Source organism: Sus scrofa, chromosome 6 (assembly GCF_054392235.1).
Source record: "Sus scrofa isolate SSC_HxYL_T2T_F1_AM1 chromosome 6, Sscrofa_HxYL_maternal_Yorkshire_Landrace_v2.0, whole genome shotgun sequence".
In the NCBI taxonomy this organism is placed as follows: domain Eukaryota; kingdom Metazoa; phylum Chordata; class Mammalia; order Artiodactyla; family Suidae; genus Sus; species Sus scrofa.
The window spans coordinates 94,609,721-94,637,234 of record NC_139388.1 but is presented as its reverse complement, the minus strand read 5'-3'; the positions used below and the strand labels follow the sequence as shown (position 1 = coordinate 94,637,234).

At 48.1% G+C, this 27,514-nt stretch overlaps 1 protein-coding gene and 1 long non-coding RNA gene across 15 annotated transcripts in view; both read left to right on the top strand.

Annotated features, from left to right (window-relative positions):
- CSMD2 (CUB and Sushi multiple domains 2) overlaps nt 1-27,514 on the top strand; it is a 646,878-nt gene that overhangs the window by 254,587 nt on the left and 364,777 nt on the right. The gene's annotated exons all lie outside the window — the stretch shown is intronic.
- Nucleotides 5,805-14,054, top strand: LOC146402662 (uncharacterized). The gene is made up of 2 exons (XR_014807444.1): nt 5,805-10,701; nt 11,312-14,054. It is a non-coding gene; the product is annotated as an uncharacterized LOC146402662 (long non-coding RNA).

Genomic DNA, 27,514 nt, shown 5'->3' with positions numbered 1-27,514 from the left:
CCAGCGGGGGACCGCAGCAGGAGTTGTCATGACCCTCCAGGCCCCAGCAGCTCTGAGGTCCCAGGGCCATGTGGCAGCACCCTCAAGGGCACGAGGAGAAGGACAAGCATGGACAATATGGCTTTGACTCTCCCTCTGAGCCTGGCGCTCGGTGTTCTGAACTTCAGCTGCCCCAGTTTTACAAGGCAGGTGGTGAGCACCCCACCCCCCACCCCCCGCCCTGCCCCTGCCCCTGTCTGCTAGGAACATGCACAGAGACTTCCTAATTTTTCATGCGCAAACACAGCACCACAGATTCCCCTCCAGACAGATCTGCCCCCTACAGTGACTCTTCTGGAACGGGGAGGGTGTGAAGAAACAGGTAGACTAGTACTCTTGGTAGAGCAGCACCTACGGGCCAGGCATCTGCCTTCATTCCTTCCTTTGCCTCTTCAAGTAACTGTGAGAAACAGACCGAGCAAGGTCACATCCCCAAGGTCACAGACCTGGAAATTGCAGGCTGAAGCCAGGGCCCTTGGCTTTCTAGCCTCTTGGTCTCTGTGCCCCTCTGGATTGGGGTGGGATTTCCAGCTGGGGAGAGACTTGGGTGTCCTGGAAGGGTGCCCCAGTCTACAGCCTCTGCTCCTGCTCCCTTCCCTTGGTGCGGCTCTTGTCCTTTGAGCTGCTTTTGGTAGGGGCTTTGGGCTGGCTTCCAGCGCATCTCGGCCTCCCGGGCCACCTGCCGCCAGCTCCCTAGCCGATGCCTGGTGAGCACAGGACAGACTGCCGGCAGCCTTCCCCTGCAGGAGAGCCCTGTCACTGCAGACAAATGGCCCGTGTCATTCAGCCGCATCCTCCCCATTGCTGGTCTGTGGCCTGAGTTGTCCAGATAACCCTTCTCATTTAGTGTTGTCTTCACGGATGCTACAAAGATCCCCGGGCAATGACATCCCAGCCGTTGCCCCAACCAAGAAGAGAAGCTTCCTGACTTCTGTTTGCTGCCATTTCGGCTCTCACAGTTATTAGAATCTGTCAGACGCCATCAAGTGACGTTTTTTTCACGTTAAGGCAAGTGTCCCTTAGGCGGCACTGAGCAGAGGTGGCATCCTGGAGGCTAACAAGGCCTCCATCCTTCCACCAGCGATCTCCTTCACAACTGCCCATCTTCTCCCAATCCTTGCCCAGCAGTGCCCTCCTAAGCTCCCCCAAATCCCTCCAATCCCTCTGTTTGTAATTCCCCTCCCCCAACCCCTCCCCCCACCCCGGGTGCCTCTGCAAGTAATTACTTTCACTGGGAAGTTGACAAGTCTCTGGTGACTCCTAGCCCGGCTGGGAAAGACTCATTATTCTGTATCTGGAAATAACCAGGCCCATCAGCCCAGGGCCGAGATAACACCAGTGTAAAAGTTCTCTATTCAGGGGAATTAATTAGGATTCCTTATTAAAGATCCAATTAGGCAAAAGGGCATTTTTATCTGTGATAGTCAGCTGCTCCTGTTTTTCTAAAGCCATAACTCCAAGTTTTAGGGGGAAAAAAAATGGGAGAGAACCAGGGACTGTGTTTTCTACTAAAACAATTCACTCTTTCAGTGTCAGTTATGTCTTCATGAGGATGTGAAAATAGATTTTCTCATTCAATTTACAATGCTTTATCTCTTCAGAGTCCGGGAATGACTCCACTATGTCCCTTTAGCTCCAGATGGGTATTTGGGGAGTGGGACATTTGGTTAGGATGACTGCAAGGGAAAGAGCCTTTTTTAGCCACCAGACTCATGGGCTGTGACCTTGGGCCCGGTCCTTCACGTCTCTGAGCTTCAGTTTCCTCCTTTCTAAATCCATCTCTTGGGGCCCGGGAAAGGATCAGGACTAAACTGATGCATTATAATGAAGGGACTAAGAACCGGCTCTTCACTGGGAAGACCTTACATCACCACGTACAAGCCAGGAGTCCTTGGACCAGTTCATCTCTCTGAGCCTCGGTTGGCTCATCTGCCCGATGGGAGGGAAATCCCTCCTGCAGGGCCACGGGAGGATTAAATGAGAACAGGTGAAAGCACCCTGCCTGGGGAGCCTGTCTGTCACACTGGAATCAACCCCCTTTGCATTTGGTTCAGAGAAGCCCAGGGAGGACCCCTGGGGAAAGCTGTTCCTGCTTCCCACCCCCACCCTGAGAGAATGGAGCTCATTTTGTCCCAGGTGGGGCCTGGCTGTTGAGTTCCCTGGGTGGTTCTAAAGCTGGGACTGAGACTCCGTGGCTCCCAAAGGGAGCCGTTCAGACAAGGGAGGGGTCTCCTTGACCTCAGTGGTCTTCCCGCTTTACTGCCCGCCTGGGACTCAGTGCCCAAAGTCCACCTGACCGTATGACCAGAACACGCTCAGTGGAAACCCCACAGATTTTTTTCATTTGCATCGTTGAAGAGAGCAGCTCAAGTTATCCCAGAGAAGAGAAGAGTAGGAGGGAGGCTTTCTGAGGCTTCCAGAAAGTTCTATAAAAAGAATGCTGGAGTTCCTGTTGTGGCTCAGTGGTTAACGAGTCCGACTAAGAACCATGAGGTTGTGGGTTTGATCCCTGGCCTTGCTTGGTGGATTAAGGATCCGGCCTTGCTGTGAGCTGTGATGAAGGTCGCAGATGCAGCTTGGGTCCCGAGTTGCTGTGGCTCTGGTGTAGGCCAGCAGCTTTAGCTCCAGTATGACCCCTAGCCTGGGAACCTCCATATGCCTCCAGTGCAGCCCTAGAAAAAGTCAAAAAGACAAAAAAAAAAAAAAAAAAAAAAAAAAGAATGCTGTTGCCTGCCTGCTGCTTCATTCCAAAGAGCAGGACTCTTGAGTTCCATCCAGCATCACTCCCCAAGCACTTGCCAGAGCCCGGGTGGAATCCAGGCTCTCCACATCTGATCCAGCCCTGTTTCCAGCATCTTTGGTAATTCCAGGCTCTCTACCCCTGGACCAGCGGTTGCCAGGCTTCATGGGAGAGAATCCCAGCAGCACCCTCTTCTGCACGATCTGCATCCGCTCAAACCCTGTCTCACACCATGTTCCTCTCACTCCACCTGCCCTGACTCCCCCATTGCTTGTGCCCCCGTGCCTCAGTTTACCCTGTGGGGGAGGCTCTTTATCTTCTGGGTCCTCCTCTCGCCTTGCCTTAGTATTTTTAAATTTGCTTTAATTTAATTTTGTCTTTTTAGGGCTGCACCTGTGGCATATGAAGGTTCCCAGGCTAGGGGTCCACTTGGAGCTGCAGCTGCCGGTCTGCACCACAGCCACGGCCACATGGGATCTGAGCCACGTCTTCCACCTACACCACAGCTCACAGCAATGCTGGACCCTTAACCCACTGAGCAAGGCCAGGGATTGAACTCACATCCTCATGGATCCCAGTCAGGTTTGTTACTGCTTAGCCACAAGGGGAACTCCTGTCCTAAGCATTCTTTGGATCCCAACACCTTCTTTTAAAGTCCCTGCACCCTCTGACACCACTCCCTCCTCTGTTACGTCTATGACTGTACCTCCTCCTCCTCTGTCTGCCATCCACTCCTGCAGCCACAGGGGCCTCCCTGCCGTTCCCTAGACAGAGGCATGCTCTTCCCACCTCAGGGCCTTTGCCCATCCTGTCCCTTCCACCTGGAATGCTCTTCCTCCCACACAATGTTCACTTTTTTCAGGTGTCACCTCTAAGGTCACAGCCTCACCGAGGACCTCTGTGACTACCTATTTAAAATTACACGTGCCCCTGCCCACTCTTTGGAATATCTGGTTTTTCCTCAGCTAGATCCCCACCCCTATAAGAGTGCCTAGCATATAAGGAGCTGGAATTTGGGGGTCCCTGCCCCTCTCTTTGGTGCCATTCCTGGAAGCTTTGATGCTTAATAGGCAGGTAAGGAAACTGAAGCTCAAGGAGGTGGCATTTGGCTTGTGCCCAGGTCACCGAGGGAGTTAGTGTCACAGGAGCGACTGTGCCAGGTGATCTTAAAACAACTAAAGGGTCATCTGTGTCTGTCTAAGTGGTTTGCCCTGGTCCCCAGGGTCTGACCTCACTAGGCGATGCCCTCGAACTTCCCTGAAGCCTCCAGAAGGCGGCCCTGTTCAGGACACACATCAGGGAAACAAACTGCCCAATACTGCAGAAGTGTGATGCTGAAAGAGAACACAGTCTGGGCTGAGAACCAAGAAATCCTCTCCCCCTTGGCACCCGGCTCCTGCTCTCCTATCCCCCCTGCCAATTCCCCCATCAAATAATTCCTGATAATGAAGTTAGGATGATTCATTGGTTTTCTGATGAGCGTGAATTCATCATCAAAATCTACATATTTCAATCCCCTGATATGTGCTCTCAGATTCCTAACCTGATTAATATGTAAAGTGCTTTATCCTGTGACTTAACAAGAGAAAACTCAGCTTGGTTTTAGGGGCCCGCGTGGCTCCCAGCTTCTGGGGTTCTGGGGAGATGCTGCTGACTCCACGTTGGGGAAGGTGCAGGTAGCTCACCAAGGTTGGGTCAAGGTGCCAGCAGGTACCACAGCAGAGAGGATGCTGGCTGTTCAGGGTCAGGCCCCGGGAGGCACGGCCCTGCAGCCTCAGACCTGCTGTCTCATCACCCAGAAAGCCCTGGTGGCCAAGTGCAACATTCACGACCCCACAGACACGTAGAGGCTGGGAATAGCCCACACCCCACATCTGGGAAACTGGATGAGACACAGCAGCCCCCTTCTGAGCCTTTCTGGAGGGACAGCTCACGTGCCCAGCCACCTTTCAGCCAAGGCCATCTAAGCCTGATCTCCGCCCAAGTCCTCAGGCCTCTCCAGAGGGAAGGCTGGGGCTCGACAAGCAGCTTCAAGCCTCCTTTCCTCACCCCAGCCCCAGCCCCTGGAGCTGGCCCTGCCGAGGCTCATCTCTTGTCACATCTGAGATGCCTTCCGTTGAGGACCCGGCTCCCCAGCCTCTAGCCTTGCCCACCCTCCATCCCCGACCCTCCCCCACCAGATTCCACTGGGGGCTCAGACTCTACCAATTTTGTTCCACACTTCCTTGGACTCAGACGGTTCCTCATAGCCCCAGGTAGAGACAGCCTATCTCTCTCCACCTCCCTCCTCCCTGACCCGCAAACCCACAGGCGCCGCCACACCCCACGGGGTCTCCTGCCAAGCACTGTGGCCCCTAACTTCATGACAAGCTGCTTGCCTGCAGGGCTCTGAGGTCAGACACAGATTCACACCTCAGCTCCAGGCTTCAGGCAAGGGATTTCACCTCCCTGAGCCTCCGTTTCCCTAGCTTTAAAATTGGGCTGTCAGCAATAGTCATTTATACCGCTTAGGGCTGCTGGGAATTTTGTATTAGCACGAAGCAGCATGTCTGGCATGCAGATAACTCTCAGTAAAGTAGCTATTATTGTTATTCATTCTCAGAGCCAGACTGAGGTGGACTGGCACGCCCACTTTTCTGATGTGGAAATGGAAGCTCAAAGATGCTGAGGTTGGGATGTGGCTGGGGGAGCTGGGTAGCACCTCTTCACAGAAGTACCCAGAGCCTTGGGGAAGAGAGGATTTGGCGAATTCCCATGCTGGCGCAGCGGAAACGAATCCTACTGGGAACCAGGAAGATGCGGGTTCGATCCTTGGCCTTGCTCAGTGGGTTAAGGATCTGGCGTGGCTGTGGCATAGGCTGGCAGTTGTAGCTCCGATTAGATCCCTAGCGTGGGAACCTCCATATGCCGTGGGTACAGCCCTAAAAAGCAAAAAAAAAAAAGAAAAAAAGAGGATTTGGGACCCTGCAGAAGATGGGAGTTCCCAGGAGGAGCTCTCCCTGCAGGATATAGGGACCCAGTCTGTGACTTGAGCATCCCGACAAGAGGGTGGTCCCAGCAGAGGACGGCTTCTGTGTCTGATGCTGGGATTCTTTTCCCCCTGGGACCAGGGTATTAACTTTGTTTGGGTTTTCCCAAGAGCAGACCTGTGACAGAGCTTCAAGGTCAAGTAGTTTAGTGGGAGGTGCAGGTGACACAAGCAGAGGAAGTGGCCATGATACGGGAAAGGGACAGTAGCTGATAAAGGGTATATGACCACACCAGGTGCCACAGTGGGGGCCTGGGACGTTATTCTGCATGAACACTCTGGGAAACCCGGACCTGCAGAACCCACATCTTAGAATTATCCTACCCACGGAAGAAGGGAGCCGGAGTGTTTATACACCACTTCTAAAGTCAGGGAATGAGGGCTGCTCCTGGGTCTTTAGTAGTGCCTGGCCCTTCCAATCTGTTGTGCACACGGGCAAAGTGGCCTTCCATGGGGAAAAACGGCCTTGGGCACCGGGGTGTAAATGATGGCAGTTGGCAGTCGGCTGGCCCAGGATTATTGGCCAGACACTAATAGTACCTGCTATAGGTTTTAAGGTATCAAAGGGCAGTGTAGAGGCAAACTGAAAGGGCCGAAACATTTGGGGCTTAGGCAACTTTGTGGTGGGAGCTAGCTCACTAGACATGACCTTGGGGAAGGAGCATCTTCCCTTAAGCCTTAAGGAGCCACGGAGACTTGGGCAAATCCACAGAAACCTGCAGAGGGGGAGTTCCTGTTGTAGCTCAGTGATAAAGAACCTGACTGATAGCCATGAGGATTCGAGTTCAGTCCCTGGCCTCGCTCAGTGGGTTAAGGATCCAGTGTTGCTGTGGTGTAGGTTGCAGATGCAGCTTGGATCTCACGTTGCTGTGGCTGTGGCATAGGCCAGCAGCTACAGCTCCTGTGGAACCCCTAACTAGTGAACTTCCATATGCAGTGGGAGGGGCTGTAAAAAAAGAAAGAAAAAGAAAGCTGCAGAGGGATGGTGGCTCTAATGAGCAGGTATCGCAGGACCCCGTTAGCTTGGTAGCCCCACTGCTGTGTCTCCAAACCCTGTCCCCACTGTCCCACAACAGCCAGGGAGACCTCCTAGGACAGAAGGGGTTGACCTGATATCAGGGTGTGTTTGGGTCTCCTGCCCTTCCAGCAGACTGCCACCAGCAAGGAGGAGGACCCTTTCAGGGACCAGTATCCGGCACCCCAAGGGTCCTGGAAAAAGGCTAGGCTTTCTGCTAGTTTGGCAAATAACCATGGAGATTTGGGATATCCGGGGTATGAAAGTTCTTTTGTCATAGAATCGTAAGTTCTCTGGATTTAGGTCACATACACACACATACACATTTACACAGCCAATTATTCACTGGGATGCAAGAATCTGCTGTCAACATTCAAATATTTTTGGAAAGTTTTGCTTGTTCCTGGTGGTGCGCTGAGTGAGGTCGTGCTTATTCTGCAAGCTGGAGGCACCAGGGGTGAAGTCACAAAGAGCTCATGCATAGTTGAGCAGGGACGCCCACATGGGGGCTTTATTTAGACACACCCCAGCAGTTCACTTCATCTTTTCCAGAACCACCGTGAGAGATGTTTCAGGACTCAGCCTGGGGAGAAGGAGAAGGGCTCAGAGTTCAAACACACCCCTGACCCATTTACTCTTCTCTGCTCAAGCCTGTGGGTGGAGACTCCCCCATGCTCTACTCGCCCATCCTTCCTCCTCTCCCACCCTCTGGCGGGGAGGCCAGGGGGCAGAGGCCAGGACCTGGAGCCAGATCAACAGAGTTTTCCTGGGCCACCTTGAGCAGGGACTGATCTCTGAATATTTCCTTCTGCAAGGTGCATATAATAGTGCCCCAAATGGTGCTCAAGAGGCAAGTGGAACATAATAGGTGCTCAGGAGTTCCTGGCCTGGCTCAGCAGTTAATGAACCCGACTAGGATCCATTAAGACATGGGTTCGATCCCTGGCCTCGATCAGTGGGTTAAGGATCCGACGTTGCCGTGAGCTGTGGTGTAGATTACAGACGCAGCTCGGATCCTGCGTTGCTGTGGCTGTGGTGTAGACTTGCAGCTGCAGCTCCAATTCGACCCCTAGCCTGGGAACTTCCATAGGCCGTGGGTGCAGCCCTAAAAAGACAAAAAAAAAAAGTGCTGAGTAAGTGCTGCCTTCCACACCCCGCTTCCTTCCCTATAAGTAATTTGAATTCTCTCTCTGCCTTCATTGCCCGTTCTCCCTGCCCCAGCCAGCTAGATTGTACCAGGCAGAGGTGTGGTCTGTATGTTTCTATTGATGCGGGCAGTGGCTGGATGGAGAGTGTGATGATCCATTCAAATCACACTAAAGCATCCACAACTTACTGTAGGCCTACTACTATGCTAGGAACATTCCATTAATCATTTTTAGAGAAGGACATGAGCCATCTCACAGACCCCTTTGCTCTGGTTCCTGGGTGCATTTGGTCATTCACCTCCGACAAATGCCCTCAAGGACCCAGGGATTCCAAACCCCCATTTGCTACTTCAGAATCTCCCGCCCGGCTTCCTCGAAAAAGAGCGAAAGCGTAGTTATTTCACTGAATTGGTTCCCAGCAAAGGGAAAACGACTTTAAAAGAATACAGAGTATCTGTATTTTTGGTTTCCATTATAAACGCAGCACATCGTCATTAAAGAAAATTTAGAAAATAGGGGAAAAACTAGATAAATAAAGAAACTCTTAGCGAGAACATTTTGATGTATTTCCTTCCATTTTTTTCTAGACGTGGTTTTATTTTGTTTTTCATTAAAGAGCTGTGTTCTTGGAGTTTATAGATCTATATCCTTTTTTGTTCTCGTTATTTACCAAAGCTGTTCATGCTCATTGTGAAAAATTCAAAACATACCCAAGAGTAGAGAATAAAACGTTTGATCTTGTTTGTCAACCCCCTACCCAAGTTCTCCTCTTCTTGCCAGAGGCAAGCGTCAGTAACAAGTTGGTATATAGCTTTGTAGACCTGACTGTGTGCATTTACACATACACACAACACACACATGGGACAGGGAGCTAAACAGGGTCCTACAGCTTGTTTATATTCTCTTAAGTGCATAGAGTAGATATTTTTCCATGCCAGTACCTTCATCTGCCTCATTATTTTTTAAACAATTGCTTAATAGTTATCATTTTTCATCATTACAGACAATGCAGTCTTCATGCATCTTGGTTCAGTTGACATCTTGGTGCACATCTTGAGCCATTTATAGGATAACTGCCTCTAAGTGGAATTTCTTGGTCAGAATATATGTCTTCTAAACTTAGATTCTGCCTAAGTATTACCCGCCCCCCCCACAAGCTGGGCCAATTTAATATTTCTGTCAACCATGTATGAGACTGGCTATTTGGCCCCCATCCTTCCCCAATTAAAATTTTGTTTATTTTTATCCATCTCGATGGGTGAAAAATAACACCTCATTCTTCTTCTGATGTCCATTCCTTTGATGATCAATGGTTGATCATCTTTTCATGTGTTTATGGTCATTTTTCTTTTCTTTTCTGAATTACCTGTTTATATTCTTTATCCATTTTTCTATGGGTTGTGTACATTTTTCCTATTGATTTTTATGTGCTCTTTGTATATTTTCAATATGAAAGCTATGTCTATGTCTTAATCTGTTCAGGTTGCTATAAAAGAAATACTGCAGACTGATGGCTTATAAACAATAGAAATTTATTTCCTACAGTTTCAGAGGCTAAGTCCATGGTCAAGGTGCCGGCAGACTTTGGGGCTGGTGAAAAGTTGCTTCCTGGCTCAGAGTTGGCCATCCCCTTGCTGCATCCTTAACACAGTGGAAGGGGCAAGGGAGCTCTCAAAGGCCTCTTTTATAAGAGCACTGATCCCATTTGTGAAGGCTCCACCCTCATGACCTTATGAACTCCCAAAGACTCCACCTCCAGATTCCCTGACCTTGGGGGTTAGGTTTCAACATAGAATCTGGAGAAACATGGGCATTCAGTCTGTATTAAATGTGGTTAAAATTTTTCTGTCAATAACTTGCCTTTCAGCAGATATGTTACATTTTTATGATCAAATCACTTGTTCTGTTCCTCTGTGACGCCTGAGTTTTGTGTCTTGGCTAAGAATACTTCCCCACTTGGAAATTTAAAAAAAAAATGGTCTTGTGTATTTCTTCTAGAACTCTCAGCATTTTATATTTTGCTGTTAGCGCTTTAATCTGGCTGAGTTATGTTTTGTGCCAGATGTGAGATATAGATCTAACTTTTAGTTCCAAATGAATAATGAATTGTTCCCACACCTGTCCTTTCTGATTTGAAGTGGCCCTTTTATCATAAACTAAGTTTGTATCTATTCATAGTTCTATGTCTGGATTTTTTTCCTTCTGTTTCATTTATCTGTTTTTTTTTTTTTTTTTTTTTTTTTTTTTAATGTGCCAGAATCACATAGTTTCCGTTGCCATTGTTACATAGTAATTCTTGTTTTCTGGTAGGAAAAGTCCTCCGTCACTGTTAGTTTTAAAACATTTTATTGGTAATTCTTGTGCATTTACTTTTCCAGGTAAATTTTAGGATGAGGTTTTCAGATTTACCCCGAAAAAATTTCCACAGTGATTTTGGTTAGAATTTCACTGAATTTGCAAGTTAATCTGGAAAGAGCTGACATTTTTACAACAGTGAATATTCCTGTACAGGATCATGGCATACTTCTCATTTTTCAGATCTTTGTTTATGTTCTTTAATAAAAGTTTATAGTTTTCATCATTTAGGCCTAGTAAATTTCTTGTTAGGTTTATTCCCAGGTAGTTTTATAACTTTTATTGTTACTGCAAATAGTATCATTTTTGCCATTACATTTTCTAATGGTTTATGGCTGGCAAATAAGAAAAGCATTGATTTTTGTACATTTCTTTTGTAATCGACCGTCTTATTGACCTCTCTCATTAGTTCTAATAGTTTCAAAGTTGATTATTTTAGATTTTCTAGGTTAGACAATCATATTAGCGGCAAGTAATGTGATTTTGCTTCTTCCTCTCCAATATGTATGCTTTTTGTTCCCCTGGCTTCTTACGTGGCTAGTGCCTCCCGAACTGTACTAAGGAGGAAAGATAGGTTTGGCAGCCCCATGATTTCTGCAGAGGAGAGATTTCAAAGCGTAGTTTTTTTTTTTTCCCCCTAAATTCTATATTATAGATCAACAAAAATAACAAAATATCTGAAGATGATTATCTTCCCACTTTGTATAAGACTGATCAGTCATGCCTCATCCACATTAAATAAATGTATTGATTTTTAAAATCTGGAGTGGTCTGTTTTTGTTTTTGTTTTTTGCTTTTGAGCTGCACACATAGCATATGCAAGTTCCCAGCCTAGGGATCAAATCAGAGCTACAGCTGCCGGCCACAGCCACAGCAACTCAGGATCCGAGCCACATCTGTGACCTACACCACTGCTCACGGCAGTGTCAGATCCTTAACCCATTGAGGCCAGGGATCGAACCTGCGTCCTCATTGATCCTCGTCAGGTTGTTAACCAATAAGACACAAATGGAACTTCCGGGAGTGATTTAAAAGGGGCTGATGGAGATTGGAGGGGAAAGTGCCAAAAAATGGAATGTGTCATTTTGCATCCTGATTATTTTGCTTATATAACATTGGTATTTTCCTTATTACTACAAACCCTTGGCCCTCAAATATTCCATTAAAGGGATATATCACAACTTAACCATTCCTGTCTCTGTGGACACTTGGCTCATCTCCAGTTGTTCATGGTATAAATATAGCTAGGAAGAACATTGTAGTGTGGAAAGATTTTTTTTTTTTCTGAATTTATGATGATTTCTTTAGGAGTGATTCCCAGAATGAATATTTTTTAAGACTCATGATTCTTATTGCCAAATTGCTTTCTAAAAGCATTCGATCATTTTGCACTGCCACTGGCAGTATGCGAGTGTCTGAAGAAATGGGACTTTTAAAATTAAAACCTATGAAATATGTCATAGAGGAAAGAGAATGGACTGTGGAGTCAGACAGTTGGGTTTGAATCCTGGTTCCTCCCTTGGCAAACAGTCAGATTTTCTTTTTTTGTAGTTGCTACTTTTTTTGGTTTTGATTTGATTGGATTGATTTTTTATTGAAATATAGTTGATGTCCAATATTATATAATTACAGGTCTACAGTATAGGAGAAGCTCTGTGAGCCTCAGTTTCCCCATCTGTAAAATGTGCAGCTAATCCTTTCTGCAGCCATGCTGAAGCCTGAATGAGAAATAGGTGGCGGTTGAAGAAATAGGGCTAGAAACAAATGAGAGTCCTGGGAGTTCCCGTAGTGGCATAGCAGAAGCAAATCCCACTAGTATCCATGAGGATGCAGGTTTGATCCCTGGCCTTGTTCAGTGGGTTGGGGATCCAGCGTTGCTGTGAGTGTGGTATAGGTTGAAGACTTGGCTTGGATCCCAAGTTTCTGTGGCTGTGGTGTAGGCTGGCAGCAGCACCTCCGATTCAACCCCTAGCCTGGGAGCTTCCATATGCAGCAGGTGTGGCCCTAAAAAGCAAAATAAACAAATAAATAAGTAAGTAAGTAAATAAATAAATAAATAAAAAGAGAGAGAGAGTCCCTTTCTCTTTCTTTGGCCTATTTTGAGAGGTTTTTCTTTTGTAACTGGCTTAGGAGACTTTCTCTGAAAAACACACTGCAATTAGAGTGGCTTCTGTCCCTCCGCTGAGGCCTGTCTGCCAGGATGGAAGTCCTTTCCTGTTGCAGGCCCCTGGCCTCCCCTGCAAGGCCCATGGGCTTCTTTCCTCAAAGAAATTCTATGGGCTGCCCGCCATGCCCTACTCTGTGGACGGGCCACTCACCAGCCTCATGAACCCTGGGACGAGAAAGAGCAGCATGCCCTGTAGAAACAGTGGCCAGGGCCTTCCTGGGAGGACATAGCATCTCCCGGAGTCCCCACCTGGATAATCTTCTTTATGGACATTGAACTTGCTCAGTAGCAGGGCAGCTCACATCTCTTGGTTGTCAAGTCTGGCCAGATCTACCTCCTAAATGTCTTTCCAGTTTGTCCCTTTCACTGCAGCACTGGCTCCCCAACCTCGCTCAGGTGCTCTCACACCTGGGACACTGAGGCAGTCTCCCGTCTCATCTCTGCTATTCCCCCTTCCCATCAGTCCTCTATTCTGACCCAGTGCAAACCTTCTAAAGGCCCATATCTGGGCCCTCACCCTCTCCCTGCTGCAAACCCTCAGTGGCTACTGTCCCCTACAGAGCACAGTTCAAACTGTTTAGCTTAGATCCAAGGCCCTTCCAACTGGCTGGCGCTCCTGAGATAGGCATCCCACTCATGCATTTGGTTTATGTAAGAGATATTTATCAGGAGTTCCTGCTGTGGCTCAGTGGGTTAATGATCCAGCTTGTCTTTGTGGAGTCACGGGTTCACCCCCCAAGCCTAGTGCAGTAGGTTAAGGATCCAGCATTGCTGCGGCTGTGGCGTAGGTTGCAGCTCCAGCTTGGATTCGATCCCTGGCTTGGGAACTTCCATATGCTGTGGGGGTGGCTGAAAAGGAAGAAAAGAGAGAGAGATTTATTAAGTATCAGGGACCAGGCTAGGCATTTAGAGTTATGGTGATTTTGATTTGTTTCAAGCTAACCAGTCCAGAAAATCAATGATATGGGCCAACACTTTACACTCCTTCCAGGCGCTTATTGCTGTGCTAATAAGCACTTTGTCTGCATACTTTCTCTTACCCCTTTCAATAACCCTATGAGACAGGTTTTATTTTCATCCCCCTTTTACAGATGAGAACACTGAGGCTCATAAAGTTAACACAGGCTGCCCACAGTGGCTTTGCTAGGAAGGAATAGAGCCAGGTTCTCTGTCACTGGAGCCCATGCCATCGCTCAATCACGCATCAATCTCAATTTCTTTCATATGTGTTACGCCTGAGACTTCCTATTAGACTAAGCTGGTGGTATCTTCTCTATACTCATAGTTGGTAAGAAATATAGGTACAGGGAGTTCCCTTCATGGCTCAGTGGTTAATGAACCTGACTAGAATCCATGAGGATGTGGGTTCAATCCCTGGCCTCGCTCGGTAGGTTGGGGATTCAGCGTTGTTGTGAGTTGCGGTGTAGGTCACAGACACGGATCAGATCCTGTGTTGCTGTGGCTGTGGCGTAGGCCAGTGCCTATATCTCTGTTTGACCCCCCACCCGCAAGCCTGGGAATTTCCATATGCTGCAGGTGTGGCCCAAAAAAGCAAAAAGAAAGGAAGAAAGAAGGAAGAAAAGAAGAAAGAAAGGAAGAAGGAAGGAAGGAAGGAAACATAGGTACAGAATTTATGGTTCTAATTAGCAAAGTTACAAAACTTGCCACTGACCAGAGACTAGCATAAGAACCTGGCAAATTCGAGACCTCCTAATACTCCAGGGCTGACCACAAGACGCCTGTCTTGACCCCTGGTTCCAGCACCCCAGTTCCTGCCTCCTCATGCGGTACCCCATGGCCGGGCTAGTTATGATTTCCCAAGAGGGATCTCTGCCTTTCTCCCTGGACCTTCCGTAGCCAGCTCTTACTGGGTGAATAGTGGGCACTCGATAACCGCATGGAATTAAATTGGATTGAATTGAACCAAATTGAATTCAGAAGCAGATATTCTCCAGCAGTGGCTGGGATTTAAGTTCATTGTTGTCGTAATCATCTTGTGGTAGATAACACTGCCTCCTTCCTAAGCCGGGCTAAGCACTTAGGGGGTTGAGGATAGTATATCTTAAGGGGTCTCTGTTCAGGCAGGGTAGCTTTTTCTGTGTAGACCATTGGAAATAGATCTGAGTTGTGTTCTTTGATGTGGTTTTCTGATATGTCTCACAAGTCAGACAACCCAAGCTTAAGAACCATCTGCACCGCTGGTATCGCTGTGTGACCTTGGGCAAGTTCCTCAACCTCTCTGAGCCTTTCATTCCTCATCCCTCTCTCTCTCTCTCTCTCCCCCTCCCTCTCTCTCTCTATCTCTGTGTGTGTGTGTGTGTGTGTGTGTGTGTGTGCGCGCGCGCGCGTGCCATGGGAATATTGCCAAGGATTAAAATGAGAAACTATGATGCATAGGAAGGGCTTATGTATTTTGATAATTACAGTAACTGCTCTTCATGTCTCTCCTATCTGTACTGAGCTGGATAGTGAGATAGCTTGGGGGCAGTGACACTAGGGAAAGGCAGAGGCAGGTCATCAGAAGCATGGTTTTTAGGAGACTGATGAGCCCAGGGGACCTGGAAGGAGGAGGAGTTCCCAGGTTTCATGCCTGGAAATACAGCTGAAGGGTGTGGAAAATGGAGATGGGATGAGCCTTAAGAGGTAAATGGAGGCCAAGTTATCTGTATTTTTTTTCTGGGGACAGTAGGTTGGCACTGACAGGCTTACAGCGGGGGAATGACATGCTCAGCTCTGCAGTTTGGAAAGGCCACTCCGGCTGCTGCTGGAGACAAGGATGGAGGGACGGATGCAGGGATGGATGCAGGCACAGACACGAGCTGCTCCTTGTTGCGCAGCCTGGGTGAGAAGTGCTGAGGCCTGAGTGAACACCGGTGGCAACAGTGGGGGCTGAGCAGAGGGGTAGGTTTAAGATACTGGAAGGCCGTACACACAGCATCGCACGGTTAGTGATCCAATGAACCAGAGGGACAAAGGAGGAGGTGGATTGGAGGTGGCACCCACTCTTGGTTCAAGTGGCTGGTGGATGGCATGAGGTGGCGAAGCGGGGGGATGGCGTGTTAAGCTTCAGATGCCTCTGGGACATCTAAGGTAGATGAATGTAAGGATCTGAAGTTTGAGGGGTATAAATAGACTTTAGGGAGCCACCAGGTCACAACTGGGTGCAAGGAGAGAACTTACGCTTGGGAAAGAGAGTGGAGTGTGGTGGCAAGAGGGCACAGGAGGGTAAATTTGTAAACTGTTTCAAGTGCGAGGACTCACTGGGGTCCCCGCTCCACCAGAGGGCTAGTCAGGAGTTGATTGCACTGATATGTATTATGTCCCAGAAAGACCTAGGCATTCCACCATCCAGCACACCTCGCTGTGGTCAAGGTGGCCCTCCAGCTCCCTGCCTGGCCTGGTGTTTGCCCTCAACAGCCATCTGCTTGGCTGGTTCCTGGGCCCCTGCCCAGCTTCTCTCTCCCAAGGGCTAATCCTCGCCTTCTGACAACATGAAGGTTATTGAAATAGTTGAAGCCCCAGTATACATGGCAGCACCTTTCCCAAAGCCTTCCCACTTCCACATTCCAAATCCCAGGATAGAGAGGGAGGGCCTCTCTCTGAGTGGGAGCAGAAGAGTGAGACTCCCCCAAACCGAAGCCTTGTTTCCCAGTTCAGAGGCACACATCCTCCAGGCGGCATCTCACCCGGCTACCAGGGCCTTGAATGTGGACCCCTGAGCAGCTTGGACAGTTCCAGCGATCTTAATGCCTTGCAGCTTCTTGGCACATGGATACTGCTCTGAATGAAATAAAGGAAAGTATCCAGATCCTACTCTCACTGGAAGTGACTTGGTAGATGAGGGCTATGACCGAGAAATCTACATTTTCGATACCCGCCCCCCAGGCCATCTCAGTGCCTCAGATCAAAGAGCATTTTTGAGAAATACTGACTTAAGGACAATTACGAGAGGATCCAGCATCTATCAACCACTCATCCCTTGCCACACTCCCAACATTTCATTTAGTCCTCACTACTCTCCAGTGAGGTCAATGCATCATCATTTTCGGTCCAGGAAATAATTTGAGGCCCGGAGATGTTTAGCAATTTGCCCCAAGACACATATCTGATTACTAAAGTCAGCAGTGGAACCCAGGTCTGTCTGACTCTAAAGCCTGAGATGTTTATACTCCAGCATCTCACCTGCAGAGGGGAGAATGGCACCCATTTGCAGGTAGTTGAATGTCCATCATCTGGAAGAAAGTTTAGATGATTGACAGAAATGGAAGCAATGGGATATTTGTAAGGGTCAAACCTTGACTCAGTGCAAGATCTAAAATTAGAGTAGCTGCCTGCAGAAGGACCCTTGCAGGGTCCTCGGAGATTGAGCAGGTGCTGGACAAACACTAGTTAAAGGTGTGGTGGCGGAGATTTATGGCGTCAGCTGCAGTGCACCTCTGAAGCCCTTTCAAACCTGTAATGTCTAAGATACGGTGCTTTGATGAGAGGATTCCCAGTGTTTAGCCCACATGTTCTGCCTAGATTTATCTTATTGCATTTGTGGCCATGAAGGGAAAGGATGAGAGGGAAGGAGGGAGGGAGGGGGGAAAGAAGTCAGCCAGTAGATCAAGGTATGAGGATTGAAAGAGCTATGATCCTGAATCTTTTATCCCTCCTCGAGTCATTTCATTTCTTAATTATGGAACAACTGAGAAAACATGTTGTAGCCCCAGAGCGATGGGTGCCTCTGATTTCCTTACGGCTGATTGAAGGGTGTGTTTCATGTAGACTTGTCCAGTGAACCCGGGGGCATGAATGAGAAATCCTCCTTGAATCACACTTCAGATGACCGGGCAACTTTTCACATGCGCCTCGTCCACCAGTGCCAGCCCTAGGCCCAGGTCTACAAGGGAATAACAGTCAAGAGAGAGGTAGATATGTTTTATTTCTCTTTGGTCTGAATACTCTCCAATGGGAAGAGTCATGAGACAGGCAGCTTTATAGAGAGTATGAGATTTCAAGTGTTGTCCACTGAACAGCTCGTCTTTTGAAGCTGTCTCGTTAGACCCTCCATCCTCCCCTGAGTCAGTGTCGGTCCTCCGGACTCAGTTACCTCTGGCCGCCCCATTCCCCATCTCCCACTGAAGCTCTGCCGAGGCCCTGTGCATTCCAGGGCCCACATTTGATTTCCAGCCCTCCGCTCACCAGCTGTTTGATCTTAGGCACGTCATTTAACCTCTTGGAGCCTCCCGCCCTACTGGTGGTATTATGAATGGGCACAACCTTTTTGGGGGTTTGACAGTTCATAATGATTAAAATGTAAAAGGCGCATGGCACTTGGGAGGAAATGAGAGGGTTTCCGTAAAAATGAGATGTCCGAGGATGTTCCTTGCAGTATTATTTACTATGGTGGGAAAAGGAAATGGTTCAGGTCTGACATTAATGGTTCCATAAATTGTGGTACACGTGGCTGATAAAACATGGAACAGTCAATTTCAAAGATGGTTCAAAGAAGTTAGAAAATGCTTGATAAGATATTAAGTGAAAAAATCAACATTCAAAACTGAATATATAGTATGAACTAAAAATTTTATACACATACATATATAAACGTCATTAAAAAAAGAAGACAAAACAACATGAGCTCAGAATGGGGTGCTAATGTATTTTTTATGTTTTTTTGTATTCTCTTAAAGTTTTACAAGAATATATCACTTTCTGGGTGCAGAAAAATCCATAAAATCTAAAATACATTTTAATGGCTCTACCCACCTGCGGGATGAGGAACAAACTTTTTAAAAGAGGATTTTCATAACCTGACCCTGTCCTAATGCAGCAGCTTCATCTTCTGCCACTTCTCCCCATTATCATCAGCTCCCCACGCCACTCCCATGTGCCTTGCTTTAGCCACTCCAGCTCCTTGCCATTCTATAAATACATCCTAAACATGCATCCTGTCATGCCTTTATCCTTCATGTGTTCTCCATCTGGAATGACCTTCTCCACCTGGAATGACCTTCTCTGCATTTTTCAAGAATCAGTTTGAGTATGTACACCCTTTCCTTGACAGCTAATTATTTCCTGTTCTTTACCCCTGCAGAAATGTGTGTGTGTGTGTATTTACTTATTTAGTGTCTTCCACCCCCACTTTACCTTTCTTCAAGATTTTGTGGGAACGCTGGGAGGAAAGGTAAATTCTGTCTTGGAGAGTCAAGAAGGAAAGGATTCAGAGGAGAAGCCATCTCGTTTGAGTTCTCGAAGAATGAAAAGGAATTCGTCAGCTAGACATCCCACGCAATTCTTGACCCAGCTCCCAGCTGGCAAGCTCTGGTACCTATTTCTAGCACAACCCTTATCTCACTGCACAGTGTGCTGCAGAGGGGTATGTGTCTCTCCCCAGCCAGAGAGTAGGTCCTTGAGGGCAGACACGGTGTCTTGTTTTCCTTGCAATATTCAGCACAGTGCCTGCCCCATACTGGGCATCATAAATACATTTTGAAGGTCTGAAAGTACCAGTCCCACAATTACCTTTCCCCTTGTCTTAGTATAAATACGATCATATTCTTTGTCTCTTATCACTGGTTTCCAGTACGGGCCCAGAGATGCTGAAAATACCTACTCTATAAATTGCCTGCTGATTTGAACCAAATTGAAGAAGTTGCTCACCTGGTAGGCATTAAGAGCATCTTCTGCAACATTTGGACTTCATTTGAGTATAAAAATTCCACCCATATGAGCTTTGATTTCCTTTTAGACAACATGTCACAGTTTCAGAGCGATGCCTTTGAAATAAATCCTGTTTGAGTAATGTTTCTCTTGGACTCATAAAATCTTTATGGCAATCTTTTCTCATCTGATAGACTATGAAAAGAAAGACAGAGCCAGAATCATGGAGCTGGAAATGAGGAATGCAGTATTTTCTCATATGTGGGTCACATATTTATCGTAAATAATTTTTAAATACAAATACAATACTGACTGCACATTAGCTGAAGGGGGGGGGGAACCCCGAAAAAACCTAGCTCTGTCCAAAGTGCTGAATCTGTGAGTCCTCTCTGATGAAAGAGTAGGTGGTATGGAAGTTATGTATCCATTCAGATAGAACTTTTGAATGTATTAAATATCCAGTAATAGCCATACTGGGGATAAGAACACAAATACTGGCAGAAATAAAACACAAATGAGCAGCTTAGTGTCCCCCACTGCAAAAAAAAGGGGGGGGGATAAGTATGAGATCACAATCAGTGCTTGCTCAGCCACTACCCAACTCCTGACCTTGAGCAATCTAACCTAACATTTCAAGTTTCAGATTTCTCACCTAAAATTTTGGGAAAATAGAATCTCCCAAGATCACCGTGCAAATTAACCAAGGTATTGCTTGCAAAGCACTTGGCCCAGAATTTAATGTATCATAAGTGCTCAATGAGTGTTACGTGTTAGTATTATGTGTTGTAGATTATGCTAAGTTTTTTTCTAGCCATTATTTCATTGACGTTCTCATTTATTCTATACCAGTCACACGAGAAACCTTTTAATAGTCATCTTATATAGGTGAGGAAAATGAGGCTCAGAAGAATAGAGTAGTCAACTTGCCCAGGTTCATACAGTTGGTCCACAGTGTGGACAGAATTCAGGGTCAGCTCTTTTCATTCTAAAGCCAATGCTTATAATTATGATGATCTGATCAGAGCAGTACTTGAAAACAGACCAACTTTCCAGATCAACAACCAAGGAGAAAAAAAGGCAAATTCTACACTTACCTGGGCTTGCATTTCTGAAAAGGCAAATTCTAAGAGAAGAGGGTGGACACATGGCCCAGGTGCTTGTGTGAATTTTAGGTCAGGGACATTTGCCGGTTGATGGAGAAAGGAAGGATAAATCTCAACCTCCAGAAATGCCAGAAAGTCTCCCCAGGCTCCCAACCCATGAGAGGACAGGAGTGGGGATCAGAGAGAGTAGGGGCAGGCCATTGAGGCAGACAGGCCACAAGTTGGTGGTATGGTTAACTACAATGGCTGCAGGGGCTCCAGGGGCTCAGTGCCACACAGCCTGTGGCATCTTGGCTTGTGGGGGTGCAGGGGAGGGCAACAGATTGTGTTCAGAAACCACTTGACCAGAGGGCAAGGGGTAGATGATGAACTTCCTGCTCAAGACTCACTGGCACTGGGATGGGGCAGGTTGAATCTGAAGATGGGGCTAAGGAAGGGCTGGGCAAGAGCCACCACCACAGAAACCACTGTCTCACATACTCTGTTTGGGACCTCCAGCTGAGAGAAGCCAGTGACTGTGCTGGACTGTGTCCCGTGGAGCAGGGGTGATGGGACATCAGCGTTAGTGACAACACATTGCTACCTTGGAGGGGGGGAACAATGAGCTGGGTTTTTTGGTTTTTTGTTTTGTTGTTTTGTTTTCTTTAGACCAAGAGTTCATGATTCAGTCCTACAGACTCCACATAGATATAAATTCTCTTTGCTTTTCTCCCTGTGGGAAACATAGGGCTACATAGCACAACAATACTTCCCCCCCCCCCGCCCCCGCCCCACAAAACTGCCCAATGAACAAGGGGCACTATTTGGACTCCCTTGATTGAAATGGAAAGGTCACATCTCAGTAGTGTCTTTGGAGCTAGCTTTTCCCGTTTGTGACAACACCAGGCTGTCCTGGGGCCTCCCAAAGGTGCCCTTCCAGCCCTGACCTTCCGTGAGTGTCTTTGAAACACAGAGAGTCTGGCCAGCCATCAGGAAGGGACATGGATCAATAAGGGCTCTTCATCGAATTGTGCTCCCAGGGCCTCCGTGTCTGCTGCCTTCCGCCCCGCTGCTGCCGTCAGATCAATGTGGGGAACAGAGCGCTGTCCTGTGTCATAACAATGGTGCCTTTGCGGGGACTCTTCTCAGTCCTTTTCTTTCAAGCAGCAGAGGTCAGGGGCAGCCGTGCCCCACACAGCAGCACTCTGGGGAGGACCGTGTTAGCACCAGCAGGGGTCTCTGGAATGGACCATGTGCCAGCTCCCGCTCACCTCTGGTGCCAGCTGCTTTGTCCCCATTAGAGAGGAAGTGTGGTTGCTCTTGTCTTATGTACCCACAGGGCCTGGCCACGTGTTCCACTAAAGCTACAGGGAGGGCATGGTGTGTCAGAGAAGGAGTTGCAGGTTGTTTCCAATGCCTCACCTTCATGGAGTAAGGGCCTCTTGGGGAAAGCTCCTGGCTTAGGAATCCAAAGGGCTTATTGAATAAATACCTGGGACAGAAAGTGCTGGAGAGCAACTTGCAGGTCCTATGTGGCCTATTCCCATACTCTCTGATTGTTCATCAGTTCACATGGTCCCAGATGGTCACCCCAATCCCTGAGTCTGCCTGACTGTCTAGCTTTAGGGACCGACTGACTGACTCCCAGTTTCTACATCCCTTGTCTTGAATTATCAAGAGAGAGAATCTGATTGGCTCAGCTTCTTGTGTCAACTTCTTGTCCAATCAGATGATACCAAGACAGGGGTGGGGAGTGCTCAACTGGGATAAAGCTGCAGGAAGGAGCCCATCTCTTCTGTGGTGGACGGGGGAGGGCAGGGCAGTCCTGAGAAGAGGGCATGGGCTGGGCACACAACCCAAGGCACACCTTCCACGTGGGTTTCACCTTTCCATCTTCTCTTGGTTCTCCCTCAGGAGATAATGGAGGAAACTATTTTTTTCATCTATCTCCTTGAGCTAAACAAAGACCGAGCAACTAAGGGACTGGCGCTCTGTGAAAAGAACTTGAGAGCAATTTCAGAGTGTCCTCGCCACTACAGTGTTGTCTATCTGGCTTTCATAGTCTACAAAAGGAAGCTCTGTAAATACCAGAGATTACTGTGATTATTGTGAATCCTCTAAGCAGCTAAATTTCCCCAATTCTCACAGTTGTAATGCCTTGGGATTTAGAGATATAATTAAGAACAGATGAGCCTCAAGAAGGTTGATGGCGATGATCTGGGGTTGCATGAAGCAGAAGAGGGAATATTGCTAGGAGTTCCAGGACTTTATCTCCCCCAAGGGATGGTGGAACGTGGACTGAAGGGGGGTCAGTGGCAGGAAGGACTTCAGTTATTGGCATCGCTAGCCCAGGAGTCCCTGCCTCCCAGAATTGGGGACAAAACCTATAAACCTACTCAAGTGGTTAGGACTGATCAATGCCAATTCAGCCTCGGATCGTGGTGCTGCAGCCACTCTGAACAGCTTACTCTGTTGTGAGATAGAAGGAGACCGACTGGCCGCTTCTGGCCCTCTTCCTCTTGGGCAGTCTTCTGCCCACACATCAGCCTTGCCACAAGCGGGCTTCCGCCAAAAGACTGAGTCTTTCCCACCCCCTCTCCACCACTCCCACCCCCTCCCAGCCCCTTTTAGTTGTTACTCATTTCTCGGTGTTTTTCCCTGACTTCTGTACTTACTGAAAGGCACAGGAGTACCAAGAAGGCAATACTATGCTTTATTTGATCTGTTGACTGTGGTGAGCCGCATCTATGTTCTGTCACGCCAAGAACATTTTGACCTTCTCAAAGGAAACGAGTGCTCTCTGAACCAGAGCCAAGCAGGCCACCTGGACCCTTCCACAAGCAAAAGTCTGGGATCCCGGGACGTTCCAGAGCATGAAATCACCATCAAAATGACGAGACTCCTTGACTAGCCTCTCTCTTGCAGCAAGAGAAGAGTAGAGCAGTGGTCCAGCAGCTGCCAGGAGGCAGTAGAGTGAGGGTCCTGGAGCCGGCCTGCCTGAGTTCTGCTCCTTGAGAGCCGACTGACTTCAGATAAGTTGCTTAACCTCTCTGGGCCTCCAACTTCTCTCCTGCCAACCAGGGCCTATAACAGAACGTGTCTCGTGGGGTTGCTGTAATAGATGAGTCAGTACACGTGAGATACTTAGAACAGTGATGGACACGCAGGAAGTGCTCAGATGGACTCTCTGGTTCCCAGGTGTGGCCTGGGTGCTTTATACTGTGCCTTTTTGTGTTTTTCTCACAATAACCATGGGAAACAGATTTTTATATTCCCATTATGCAGAGGGAGAAATTGAATCTAAGATGATCAATAAATTGCCCAGAGCTGCATAGCTGGTCAGTGGCAGGGACAGATTGCTAAAGTGGAGCAAGCTCTCTGGCTCCAAAGCCTGTGTTCTATTTCACCCCTTTTGGGTCCCCTTTGTGGCCAGCCTGGCCTCCTGTAATCACACCCCTTCCTCTCCAGTTTCCATGCCCTTGGAATCACAACACCACTTTTTAGCTGTGGCAACTCTCTGAGCCTCAATGTTGTTATTTCTATAAACTGACACAGTAACAGGGCCGGGAAAGAGCAGAGCAGCCCCTGGTGCTGCCAGGCAGGCCACCACGTTGCTGAGAGCTGGCCTGGCCCCCACACCTAGACTTTGGCGTTTTCCCACTAAATATCAACATCAACCCAGACAGGGCTGCTCCATGACCGTGAACGATTAAGACAAAAACAAGACCATGTCATAATCATGTCTGAATTTGGGCACAAACAAGGACTTTACCAAAAGACAGAAATGACCCAGTATGCCTCTCCAGCTGCGTTTTGGCTGTAACGTGAGTGACAACTGCTTCTTTATTAATTACATCGTTAGTCTTGCTTCCTTCCTGGCACCTTCTAGAAAAGGTGGATTAGGTACCCGATCATAGAATTACATTGACTTCCTGACAGCATCCAATCCAGAGCAAAGTGCCACTTCCTTGAACCTTCTCCCAAATCAGCTGCACAAGTGCAAACTCTGCACTTAGTCCTTTCCAACCTCCTCCCATAGACGCCCCACGGTTCCCAAGAGCCAGTCATCCCCAATTTTTCAGCTACAGGTGAATCTCCAGTGCTCTTTGGCTCTGGTTTGTAGTTATGGGGTGGGGAGGGGCATCGACACCACCTTCTGGGATTAAATATGATGATGCCTAGAGAGCACTAAAAATCCGGGCTGGAACATAGAGTAAGTGCCCAGTATGTGCTCATTATTAGCGTTATATTTATGACCAAACATATCCTCCGCCTTTGGACAGAGCTTGTGCGCACCCACTACCTCTGGCCAACCAGCTCCTTCTCAGCAGTCCGTGCAGACACCCCCGTAGGCCTGCCCCCGGCACTGCAGCAGCCCCCTCTGCATCTTTTCACACGCCTTTACTCCGCACCGCAGACCCCAAGCCTGTGAAAACCCTGATCACCCTTGACATCAGGGACTGCCGTCTGCCCTTTGGCACCCCCGTGGAGGACATCCTCTCAGGGTCTTTACACAGCAAGGGGCCGGGGCAGGGGCAGGGCGGCAGCGGAGTGACCAGCAGGCTCCAGCAGGCCCTTGCCGCTTCCAGGCAGAGCCGGCGCGGCGCAAACGGGAGCTCCTTTGCCCTCTGGCCGGAGCCAGCCGCCTGGGCTCAGGGAGCCAGGCCATATCCCTCCGCGCACATGTACTCGCAGCTGCATCCGCGAAGGGCAGCCCCAGGGACCGCGGAGTTCTTTCATGCCTACTGCTGCTAATTGCAGATAATGCATTAAAAATACGGAGCCGCATCTGTTCATTTCAACATGAGCATCGAGGAATTTACGTGGTTTGTAATGACAGGGTGCGAAGGGAGGAAAATGCTTATTCTGCCTGCGGCCCAGAGGCACAGCTGCGAACAGAGAGCTGGAGGTGTGACTTCTGGTGCCCAGCAAATTCTCTGGGTGACAGCCCAGCTCTTCCTTGGAGGCACCGAGGGAAAGATCCGGGTATTTCTCTGGAAATGCCAGATTACGTAATGGGCCGAGCACAGAGTGTGAGTCTGGGTGGTCAGGAAGCCTTCGGGACCTCTCTGCCGTGAGTAGAGCCCTGAAGGAGGAGGGACTGACCTGCCGGGGTGGCGGGAGGCAAGCCTCCCAGGCTTCTGCTGTTCACCTTCCATCACCGAACACCTCAGCTAGTCTCAGCTGCCCATCTGCAAAATGGGTGTGTTTAAAGTTTCTGCCTCCCCAAGTTTATCGTTAAATGAGACCGTTACATGTCAGTTGCCTCAGACACTACCAAGCTCGGCATAGACACATGAATAACATTCTCTTACTGTTTTGGTGCATGTCGAGCATTGCGTTAGACTTTAAGGAGAGCAGGATCTATAAGGCAAGGTCCCTGTCCTCCTTCTCAAGTCAAGGAAACAAACACTAGTTAGAATGTGATTATGAATGAGATGGTGAGTGGTATAGGAGCACAAGGGAGAGCGAGAGGGTCAGAAAGGGCTTCCTGGAGGAAGGGGCGCTTGACCTGAGCCTTGTCCCACAGGTGGAAATTTATCAGACCTAAAAGGTGGGAGGGATGAATTCAGCCTGGAGTAGCATGTGCAAAGGCCCCAAGGAGACCATGAGATTACAGTGTGTTGTGGGAAAATACTGTACAGTGGAACTTTAGGATGGGTATATGGAGTATCTATTGCAGTGTAACAAATTACCCCAAAACTTATGGCTTGAAGCAACATTTTTTATCTCACCTTGTCTGTGTGATAGGAATCTGGTGGGGCTTGGCTGGGTTCTCTGGCTCAGAGTTTCTCCCAAGGCTCCCATCGTGGAATCTTCTGGGGCTGTGATCATCTCAAAGCTCAGCTGGGAAAAGGATTTGCTCCAAGCTTATTCATGAGGTGGTCTATAGGATTTGGAGTGACTCACTTCCTTTCCGCAGGGTAGCTTTCAACGTGGCTCCTATCCTCATCAGAGCAAGTCCAAGAGAGAGAATACTACAGGGGTCACAGCCATTCCTAACCTATCTCAGAAGCAGCAGCCCACCACTTTTGCTGTAATCTTTCTGCTAGAAGCAAGTCACTAGGTGCAGCCCACATGCAAGGGGTGGGGGTGTACAAGGGTGTGAATGCCAGGAGACAAAGATGGTTTAGTCATTTCTGAAGCTGCCTACCAAGCTGCCTGCCATGGTCCATGTGCCTTCCACATGCAGCACACATTCCATGAAAGATCAGCTCAGAGTCAGAATCTCACCATCTCGACCAAGTTCAGGGGTGGAGGAGGCTCTTGGGTGTAGTTCATGAAGGATAGGTCCTAGCATACTGTTATGCTGGGTCAGTAGCTCTGAAAAACTAAATGGACAAGTTCTCTGCCCCCATGTACCCGACATCCATCCAGGGGTGGCATAGGCACAGGGTCATGGCCGCAGACCTTCTTATTCCAAAGGGGAGAAAATGTGCAGCATAAAAATCTCTGGTCCATAGCAATTCTGAAATCCTTCCAGGAAGATACTAGAAATCTCTTGATTAGTTTCACAATATGGAAATATCACATTCCACCGCCTGAGCGCTTGGTTTCTCCCTCTGAGTCTTTTTTCTTCCCCCATGAAAGGAAGTGTGTGCTTGAAGCTGACTTCAGTCTGCTTCCTGCTGAGAACTTTTGCAGGTCCAGTGACCTCTTTTTATTTTGTACTCCCTCTGTCCTTTTCAGTCCAAGCTGACAGTGTTTCTTCTGATAATAGTTTTCTCAAAAACTTTGTGGGTCTTCTGTAAATTTCATTGAGATTCTATTACACAAACGCCACCACAGAATTTCTTTGAACTAAACTCTTCTCTACCTTGGGCTTCCGCTAAGATGGCCAAGAAATGACACTCTTAGGCTTCCCAGAGGCCCTATTGTTTGATCTTGAGGATCTGTAAGGCCCACCTGGATCTCTTTAAAGGACCTTTGTGTGACTGAATAATACTATAATCCTTTGAGCTTCCTGGGATCTTCACCAAAGGCTGTACCATCACACCCTCAGCTTTATCTTTCGACCACCTTTTCTGGGCCGTGCTCAAAGCCATTTCTTAATTTTTAGCATCCTTTGCTGTCTTGGGAGACTGAGAACTTTCAAAACTATTAAGTCTGAATCCTTTTTTCGCCATCTTTCCCTCAATTTATGGCTCTTCTCACCTGAGTAGCAAGAAGAAGCCAGCCAGTACCTTGAGCGTTGCCCAGACATCTCTTTAGCTGGATGTCACTCCTTAGCTGGGCCTATGTCCTGTATTCCGTATCACTGCAGATGACATTGTCGCCAAGCTTTCTTCCACTGC